This window comes from Dreissena polymorpha, chromosome 3 (assembly GCF_020536995.1).
Source record: "Dreissena polymorpha isolate Duluth1 chromosome 3, UMN_Dpol_1.0, whole genome shotgun sequence".
NCBI classification, from domain to species: domain Eukaryota; kingdom Metazoa; phylum Mollusca; class Bivalvia; order Myida; family Dreissenidae; genus Dreissena; species Dreissena polymorpha.
In genome coordinates, this window is record NC_068357.1 from 46,434,897 (window position 1) to 46,445,356 (window position 10,460).

The 10,460-nt window shown below is 32.6% G+C and overlaps 1 long non-coding RNA gene across 1 annotated transcript; it reads right to left on the minus strand.

Annotated features, from left to right (window-relative positions):
• Positions 1 to 7,407: 7,407 nt before the first annotated feature.
• LOC127871293 (uncharacterized) lies at positions 7,408 to 9,703 on the minus strand. The gene is made up of 3 exons (XR_008045277.1): positions 9,660 to 9,703; positions 8,187 to 8,271; positions 7,408 to 7,575 (listed from the first exon to the last, which is right to left on the minus strand). It is a non-coding gene; the product is annotated as an uncharacterized LOC127871293 (long non-coding RNA).
• Positions 9,704 to 10,460: the final 757 nt, after the last annotated feature.

Genomic DNA, 10,460 nt, shown 5'->3' on the forward strand with positions numbered 1-10,460 from the left:
TCAATCCATTAAATGTTTATAAATAAATGGAACAACTATGTATTTTCTGTATTGTATTTGACATTTGGCGTGATTCTGTAAATACATTGCGAATGAAAACGTGTATAATTAAAGTTTAACAATATCACGACCTGCCATTTGTAAACATTATAGCGAGCATGGTATATAATCAGCATAGAAGCTGAGGAAGTCAATGAAAATCGCTTTAATGCGTGCTTATTCATTTTGTAGATTTATAAAATTTATTCATTTATCAGTTTTAACGTCGTAGCATGTTTTGCAGATTAAATAAAGCAACAAGAGGTTTTTTTTAATGAACGGTGTAAATCGAATAGCATTGTCCACTTAAAATACATGTGTCAACGATGTAACATTATTAGGGGAAGAAATATATCACAGCCTTTGAGAACGGACCTCAACTTCTATTTATAGATGTGTCACAGTTTGACATTTTCTATATGTCAGTTTTTAGCTGTATTGATTTTGCGTGCGACGTTCCTTAGTACACGCGAACGTATATTTGTCATCGCGCATGCGCCGACTTTTCCGTTTGTACTGGTTTGTCTTTGTCAAAGATGGGTTGTTATTATGTCGTATGCTGTTGTTGGGTGAATCGGAACACTTCGGATTTATACATTTAACAATGTATATCTACGAAGTCGGCCGAGAATATCCAACTGCCGCACATGTTTTCGTGTGAGCACTGTTTAACGTTTCCGTCCAATTGTTCTTCATGTTTTATATTTGAATGAAAGAAAGATTGAGAGAAAGGTTTCTATTGGGTTGTTCGTTCACCCTTTTCTTCCTTCCCCGCAAAATTCGTTCGTCTCTCACAACCCTCGATAACTTTCACAAGTTAAGACGGTTTAAAATAACTCTTTATAATTACTTTAAAGGATATTTATATTTATTAATTCATCGGACACTGTAGTAAGCAATTATATATTATTCTTTATATTATTAATGTATATGTATTGTTTTTCCGCAGCGCGTCCCATTACGTTTTATTGTGATATTGATATGTTTAATCTTTGTATTGTGTGTTTATGTTAGATTGTTTTTATATATTACTAAATAGATGATATATCTTTTTTCCTGTTAAAGCTTTTATTTAAAAATACATATAAACATACACATACATACTCTTTATGAACATATCATAAAAGTTCCAATACAATATATACCACAATTGTATATAGCGTAACATGAACAAAGGTACAATTTGTTTTCATATTTGTGTATGCCTCATATTCATTTCTTGACAAAAAGGAGACAAAAGCAAGAAAAAAAAGAGAAAAAAGTAAAGTTATCCACAGATAAAAAAGAAACCTGGATAAAAAGAAAAACAATTTTCGATGTACTCATCCTAACATTTGTTTTCAGTGACAAATATATAGTTTAAGTATACAGTCGTTAGTTGTGTATGCTAACAATTTCTTTAACTACTGACCATCGTTCTTTTTCAGTTTCAGTTAGTTTCATGTTGTTGTATATGAAGTAAGCCCCCGATAAACTTTTAAGTAATCCATTTTAATTTGGTAAAGTTTTCTTTCTTCTACAGGCAAAAATATTTTTTTTAACTTCAAGAGATAATATATTCATTTTTTGTTTGCAAATCCAGTACTTCCAAGAATAAATGACTTACAGTTTATTGTATCAGGTATATTTAATATATGCACTAAGTCTGTCTTTAGATAATATTTGATCAATATTTTGACTGTGTCACATTCCCAAAAAAGGTGGGTTATTGTTTCTTCTTCTTGGTTACAAAAAGTACAATTTCTATTGTTAATTAAATTCATTTTAAACAATAAAGAATTAGTTCCTCATATTTGGTGGATAATTCTATACTGAAACCACTGTGAGTAAGTATTTCTCGTTATGACGAAATGATTTTTTAAAATACATTTCCATGTATTTTCCTCGTTATTGAGTATTTCCCATTTTTTTATGCAAATAGGTTCTACATTCCTTTTAACAAAACATTCATATATGATTCTAGATAGACTTTTATAATTGATAAAAAAAAGTTAGCATAGCATGACAGAGAAGGCATTTGAACACTCATGTCTGTGTTGTTAAATTCGAGATTTAAGGATATAATAAATGTCTTCACTGAGTGAATAAGACCTTCATAATGAATAAAATTGATACTTTTACCAGTGTATAATTGTTAAATTTGTGTTTTGCTTAAAAATAAGTTTGAGTCAATAACTATATCACGAACAATTCTTACCGATGTTAAATTTATGATTGTAAAACAAAGGCATATTTAAGTCACTATTAATATCAGAAGTATCTAAAAAGTCAATAAACTGTTCATAACATGTAAACACTTCAAACCAGAAATCATTTTTTAAACTATTTTTGACAACAGCAGCATAATGTGTTCCTGTGTTAAAAAGTTTTCCTATATTAAAAAGCGATTTAATAAAAATGGTACATTTACTTTCATAACATGAATACAGTTTGCTTATCCTTGCAAGTTTTAATTTTTTAGAATAAGCATATATGTCAACTATATTTAATCTACCATTTTCGTACTTTTGACCTAGAGTGGAGCTTTTGATTGCATATGGTTTGCCATCCCACAAATAATCAAACATCAGTTTATTAATTCTTTCAAGGATTTCCTTATTAAGGGTTGGAATGGCATAAAGACAGTGAGTAAATAATGGAAGTATTAAAGACTTTATCACTGTTATTCTACCTATAGATGTAAGTAGTCTTTTTTTCTATTGATTAATTAGATTTATCGCTTTATCAATTTTTCCGTTAAAGTTTAAATCAGCCATATTTTGTAAGTTGACATCAACTATTATTTCTAACAACGTAAATCTGGTAACTCCCCATGTTAATTTTTATTTAATTTTTATTGATTTTGAGCTATTCTTTAGGGCTCCTATCCATATGACATTAGTTTTATCAAAATTTACGTTTAGTCCAGAGAATAAAGAAAAAGCATGGAGCATATTCAATGCACAGTTCAAGGAGGTATCAGAACCATCCAGTAATAAAGACGTATCGTCAGCAAATTGCGAAATTTTATATTCTATACCGTTTATAGTAATGCCTTTTATATCAGCACATTGTTTGATTTTAATTGCTAGTAATTATGCGCATAAAATAAAAATATAAGGTGAAATACGATGACCTTGTCTACAGCCGCGGCATATTGGGAAGCTGTCGGTTAAAAATCCGTTTAATTGGACCATTGTGTGCGTATTGTTTAAGAAAATTGATATCCAACGTTTGAAGCTAGTTCCAAAATTAAAAAAGTTTAATTTTTGTTTAATGCAGTTGAAAGACAGCGTGTCGAACGCTTTTTCAAATCAATTAGCATAATAAGACCAGGTATTGTGTTATGTTCTGCATGATTTATTATAACATAGAGTAGTCTTGTATTCTCCAAGATGTATCGTCCTGAAACAAAACCAGTTTGGTCTTTTGAAATGAGATTTGGTAATTGCATTTTAAGTCTATTTGCTATGGTTCCAGATGCTATTTTATAGATTGTATTGAGCAAAGTAATAGGTCTCCAATTTTTAAGAAAATGTTTGGATTTGTTATCTTTAGGGAGACAAGTGATAATGCCTTGTTTTTGTGTTACCGAAAAACTATTTTTCAAATATGCAAAGTTAATGCTTCTCAACACAAATTTTCCTATTTTACTCCAGAAAACTTTAAATATATTAGCTGTGAAGCCATCTGATCCTGGGCTTTTGTCATTATTCATTTTCCAAAGCGTATAAGTTAGGTCGTCATAATTTAAGGTTCCTTCCAAGCTATTGGATTGATCTGTATTTCGTTTAGGAACATCTAAGTTTTCCAAAAAGTTAGAATTATAGTCAGAAGTTATTTCAGTTTTTTCATATAGCTTTTTGTAAAAAGACGCAGTTTCTTTAAGGATTTCTGATTGTTTATGTATCGTTGACCCGTCATCTTTTTCAATAACAGGTATGTTTTTGTTTGTGTAATTTCTTTTTACAAGTGAACAAAAATAGTTTGTTGTTGTTTCTCCATGTTCGTTCCACTGACTTCTGGATCGAATTATATGACCTTTTAATTTTGTGTCACTTAATTCAGAGTTTAATTGATCAAGTAATTCCTTGTTGCTTTCATGAAGATTTTTTTCTAATTGTTCAATTTGTAATGCAAGTTCACATTCCTTTGTAGATACAACTTTGTTTTTATAACTAGAATACGAAATAGTTTTCCCCCTTATTACCATTAATAGTGTGTCTAGAAAAAGATGGTCATTTATAGTAAAAGATATTTCGCTATCATCAATGTTGTGGAGATTATATGTGTTGTATATTGGCAGACAGTATTGCCGTTTTATCTCATCAATTTATTATTTACATAATTAACATAGTCAATATCACAAAGTAAAGAATTGTTAAATTTCCAAAATCCCTTTCCATGTTCAATATTTTGGAATTGTAACGAGATATCAATTCTTGAATGATCAGATTTGAGACTTGTTCTTATATTTGATGATTTCAAAAAAAATAACATATTTGGCGTTATTAAAAAGAAGTCAAGTCTCGCCTGTTGCAATGGGTCTGTGAGTCGCCATGTAAATCTTCAAACATAACCATGCATTTCTCAAAAGGCGTCTATTAAATTTCGTTTGGCTATTTCTTCAAGGATAATTCTTCTTGAGTTTATATTATTGTTCATCGATTTATAATTACTATAATCTAAGTCGTTATTAAGAACAAGATTAAAATCCCCACATATTATAAAATCATCATTTCCGAATTCATCAATTATCGTAAAGATATTTTTATAAAAATGGGGAGTATCTATATTCGGACCATAAACAGTTATTAACGAAACTTTACGTTCTCCCAGTATCATATCAAGTCCAATAAAATTGCCTACAGAATCATTTTTAAACCCTTGAACTTTACAGTCAATATCCCGTTTAATTAAAATTGCACACCCTCTGGCATTTGATTTACCATAGCTCAAAAATCACAAACCATCCCAAACAGAATAAATTTCGTTTTCAACATCCTTTGACCAGTGCGTATCTTGCAAACAATAAATATGACTTTTAAAAAGTTTAAAATATCAATTCGTTTTTTGCTCCCATATAGACCGCGGCAGTTCAACGACGCAATTTTTATATCATTCATTGACAAAATAAGTAGCAGTAAATCATAAAAAAAGTATTTTTGTCACATCTTCAAAAGATAATTTTAGTGCAATAGAAATAAAGTATAGATAAGTACACTGTACGCAACAATGAACAATCCAAATTATAAAACTAGCTATTTCATACAGAATACATTGTTTTTGGCTTAACATTATCATCTGTGGGAAGATTTCTCTTCCCAACAAACATGAATAGATTAAAAAGAAACAACACAAAAAGGTTATATGTACAAAAAGAATACAAATATTAGGTTGAGGGATGGGGACTAAACACTGTTTTGTCAACATCGTAAAATTTAGGTAGTGATCTGAAAAAACAATAAGTTTATATGACACCGTGCAATGGATGATCTCTGTTTGAAAAAAAAAATCCCTGAATAACGAAATTCTTTGTCTACCTATAAAAAAATCGTTTTTATATTTAGCATTATAAATGTACGTATCCTGGTTTCAATATGATATCATTTATATTCAATAATATAAAATGAGTCGATCCAAAAATTTGCTACTATCAACATCAACATTAACTAGTAACACTTAACCGGGTGTGTGGGGGTATGTGGGTGTGTGCGCGCGTGTTGTGTGCGTGTGTTGTGCTGGTGCGGGTATGTGCGTGTGTGCGCAAGTTTGTGTATGTGGGTGTGCGCGCATGCGTGTGTTTGTGTGTACGCGCGTGTGTGTATGTGAGCGCGTGTGTATCCGCACGAGCGTTTGTGCGCGGGAGTCCGCCTGTGTGTGTGCGCGTGTGTGTGTGTGTGCGTGTGTGCGCGTGTGCGTGTGTGTGTGTGTGCGTCCCAAAACTTTAACCAAAACTTTAACCTTGGTCATAACTTTTGCAATATTGAAGATAGGAACTTGATATTTGGTATGCATGTGTATCTCATGGAGCTGCACATTTTGAGTGGTAAAAGGTCAAGGTCATCCTTCAAGGTCAAAGGTAAAAAAAACACATTCAAAAACAAACTTTAACCAAAGCTTTAACCTTCTTCATAACTTTTGCAATATTGAACATAGCAACATGATATTTAGCATGCATGTGTATCTCATGAAGCTGCAAATTTTGAGTGGTGAAAGGTCAAGGTCATCATTCAAGGTCAAAGGTAAAAAACTAATTCAAAGCAGCGCATTAGGGGGCATTGTGTTTTTGACAAACACATCTCTTGTTTTATTGTTTGCAGATTTACAAAGGAGAGAATGTCACCAGTAGAGCATGAACGATTTACAACTGAAAGTTTGAATTCTGACGAGGACCCGTATTTTTTTAACGCTAGCTGACAAAGACCTGTATGGTTGGAATTTTGGATGACAACGACCTGTATGGTTTGAATGCTAGGTGACAAAGACCTGTAAAGTTTGAATGCTAGCTAACAACGACCTGAAGGGTTGGAATGCTAGCTGACAACGATACATAGGGTTGGAATGCTAGCTTACAACGATATGTAGAGTTTGAATGCTGTCGCACAACGATATGTAGGATTGGAATGCTAGCTGCCAAAGACCTGTATGGTTTGAATTCTAGCTGACAACGATATGTAGGGTAGGAATGCTAGCTAACAACGACCTGTATGGTTTGAATGCTAGCTGACAACGATATGTAGGGTAGGAATGCTAGCTGACAACGACCTGTTTGGTTTGAATGCTAGCTGACAACGATTTGTAGGGTAGGAATGCTAGCTGACAACCAACGACCTGCATGGTTTGAATGTGTGTTACCACATTGTCCATTCGGAACAATGGCAGCGGAGATGCGACGTTAAGGACAAAAGGAGGCACCCTCAGTCATCTTTCATCGAGCCATTAAGAGAATACGCCTTATGCTATCGTATTAACTTTCTGTTCTTAAATACGAATAGTAAACAGTAATTGTAAACATTCCCTTTATAATTCAGATCATGTAAAATTGTATCGTGTTTGGCTATCAAATGGTATACTTATGTGTTATGTATTACATCCCTATTCAGTTTCTGAAGAAAATATAACAAGATGAAGCCATTAAATTGTATTGCAAGAGTTTGCACAATTTTTTGTATTACCATTCAACTTAATCGTTTGGCATGCGGTGTTAAACACATTTGTAAAAGAAGTTTTTTCGGGATTTATAATTTGACATCCATTTTAGGTACCATCAGCTGAATCGACCTTAACTGATAAACAGGGAACGTTTTAATGTCGGGATATAGTAAATTGCGACATTACGGTGATGTTATTCTTAAACATTACAAAATAATATAAATACAATACAACAGCTCTGAGTAAATGTATTGTACAATCAGACAATGCAGTGAACAGTTTTCGGCGTTTATCAACTGTTCCAAACGCCATTGTTATTGTTCCAACCGTTATCGTGCCCATAGTTCCAACCGTTGTTGTTTCCATAGTAACCATGGTTACCGTAGCGATAGCGTCCGTAACCTGGAGAGAAAGAGAGAAAAATGTATGCTAGCGTGGCATATAAAAGGATTGGCACACTTGGATGCTGCTTCATATTTACCCTGTTTGGTCTTTAGAGAGCGATTTGAAAACAACATCAACAACAACAACATCATTATTGAGGACCATTGTACAATAATACATATTAAATATTAAACATCAGGGTTTGATATTTGAAGCGAGAACACTGTTGAAAGGGGTTATTTTCAAGATAATTCAATATTAACCATGCGACACCGGGTCAGTTTTTAAACAAGGGGTGTGATCTTTACACGCATTATCGAGGATCAATATACGATGATGCATGCATACTATAAAACCTGTGGAGTTGGGCAATTTCAAATCAGATGGGCCCCATTGTAACTATCTAAAGGACCAATATACGATCGTTCACAACTATTACACGTCAAACACTGGCGGTTAAAGATCATACAGTTTAAAGTTATTGTGCAATGGCAGTTTGGCGGAGGTTTGCCCTCATTTTCGAACTTCTGTCGGAAAAATGTCGTAAGATACAATTCTGCTTAGTTTTGTGTCTTTGGAGTTATTTAACCTGGTGACACATATCAACCCAATAAAAGAAATCCACTCACGCAATGGAGATGCTATCGCCGTGGTAAACAGTGCTAGCAACACCAGCACGAGGACGAGCTTAACTGACGCCAGCATGGTTATTATCTGCAAAGATATCATAACATGGTTATTATCTGCAATGACATCATAACATGTTTTTATCTGCAATGATATAAAAGCGTGGTTAGTATCTGCAATGATATCATAGCAGGGTTATTAACTGCAATGATATCATAGCGTGGTTATTATCTGCAATGATATCATAGAATGGTTAGTATCTGAAATGATATCATAGCATGTTCTTTATTTGAAATGTTATTATAGTAAAATCGATGTAAAAGATAATTACAACTTAGTTTATAACTCATGTAGCGTGGGCATTATCAAAATGTATGTAAACAACAGCGTGCCAATCTGGTGCGATGTTATTAAACCACTTGTCTTACGAGCTCGTGCTTTTATTAACTACCAATATGTACTAAAATTCATTGCCTGCTCGACGATTAACGAGTATAAACACAGTAAAAATGTGTCTCAAAAGTATTGAGAGAAAGTAACACACAAGTTTTACGCGTTTTAGTTTCTCTGTCTTATATCATTGTTTTTGTTCTTAACATGTTATTTAGTTCATTTCATTACATGGTTGAACTTCCATTTCTTCCAAAATACTAGAGAATGAACATTCAACTACTTATTTAAAATATCCCGAAACTGAACTGTAATTAATTGATTTTTTTAACTTTAACATAAAGATAGAATCGATAAGGGTATAACTGGTTATGAATACAGATGTTAGTTCCATAACTAAGCCGTTAAAGGATAAGCTGAACATTTAATATTAACCCTTTGCATGCTGGGTAATTTGTCGGTCTGCTAAAATGTCGTCTGCTGAATTTCTCAAATTAGCTTTTTCTTTGATTTTTTTCAAAGAATACTATTAAAATAGCAAACAGTTTGGATCCTGATGTGACGCCACGTTCTGTGGCGTCTCATCTGGATCCAAACTGTTTGCAAAGGCCTTCAAAATTCGGTTCCAGCGCTGAAAGGGTTAAAACCAGATTGTTTTGCTCTCAAAGTACAAAAGCATGTCTGCTTAACTTTCGATGCTCATTAGGTTATTGCAAATGTTCGATTTACAAGTGCAACAACGGTTATCCGACAAGACCAACATTGTGTAACTAAAGCAAAAAAAACAATAATAACTGTTTTCGATAGTTTTCATTTTGCAACTTCAAAATGGTATTCAACTTATAATCACAAACGTACATTAACTAGTTAACATGCACAATACGAGTAAAATTCTGATTTTGTTGGCATTTACACGTTCGTAACGTTCTACGAATCGGGACTACTAATAAGTTGTTAGTAAATTAGTTAATTAAAATTATTTATAAGAAACTTTCTTGTATAACAAATCAATAAATAGGAGCATATTTGACAAAAAGAATATGCTTATATTAAAGAAAAAAATAATAAAGTAAAAACGTCCGTACCTGACAATTTTTTGCAGACAGTCGATCGTTCTGTGCAAATGATTTTCCTCGCGTACAGTTTTATACGTAACATTGCGTTCATAAAAATAGAAACATCGTGATGGTTATGACACAACAACAAGGCTTCAACCTATCAACAGGCTTCAACCTATCAATAATTAAGTAAGTATATGTACATAGAACTACGACTTTTATCTTGTCTAATTGTTGTGTGTGTGTGTGTGTGTGTGTTTGTTTTTACATGTTTCTGTTAATTGAAAACATTCCATCGTATTGTTTCATTCGGAGCATAGACCTCAAAGTTTGGGTCAACAAGGACAATTATTGAATAAAATTTATCTTCGCATTAGCTATTCTTAAAAAAAAAACACAACAACATGAAATAATTAGCTACTGACAGCGATTGCGTATGTTTAATCTCAGTTTTTGTGAAGCATGTTATCGTTTATGCTACTTTGATTGCATCATTGGTGTTGTTTAGCACATATTTCTACACGATTAGAATGCTTGTCAAAAAATATTCAAATCAGCGAATACAAACAAATGATTTAATTGATCAGACACTGGTCGTCTCATGTTCATATGTCCTGAATAATTAAACTCCAAATTGGTATAAGATGATGTGTACGATGACTGGGAAAAAACACACAACTTCTTTGGCAAGATTTTGGATGCACTCACATATTATGCTTTTTGAATATGTTTAAAAATCAATAACATGATACTGTCATTATAGTTATTTTTTTTAGGTTTCTTAAAGACAGTTTACATTTTGCATTACACAATTTATAGATATTGATG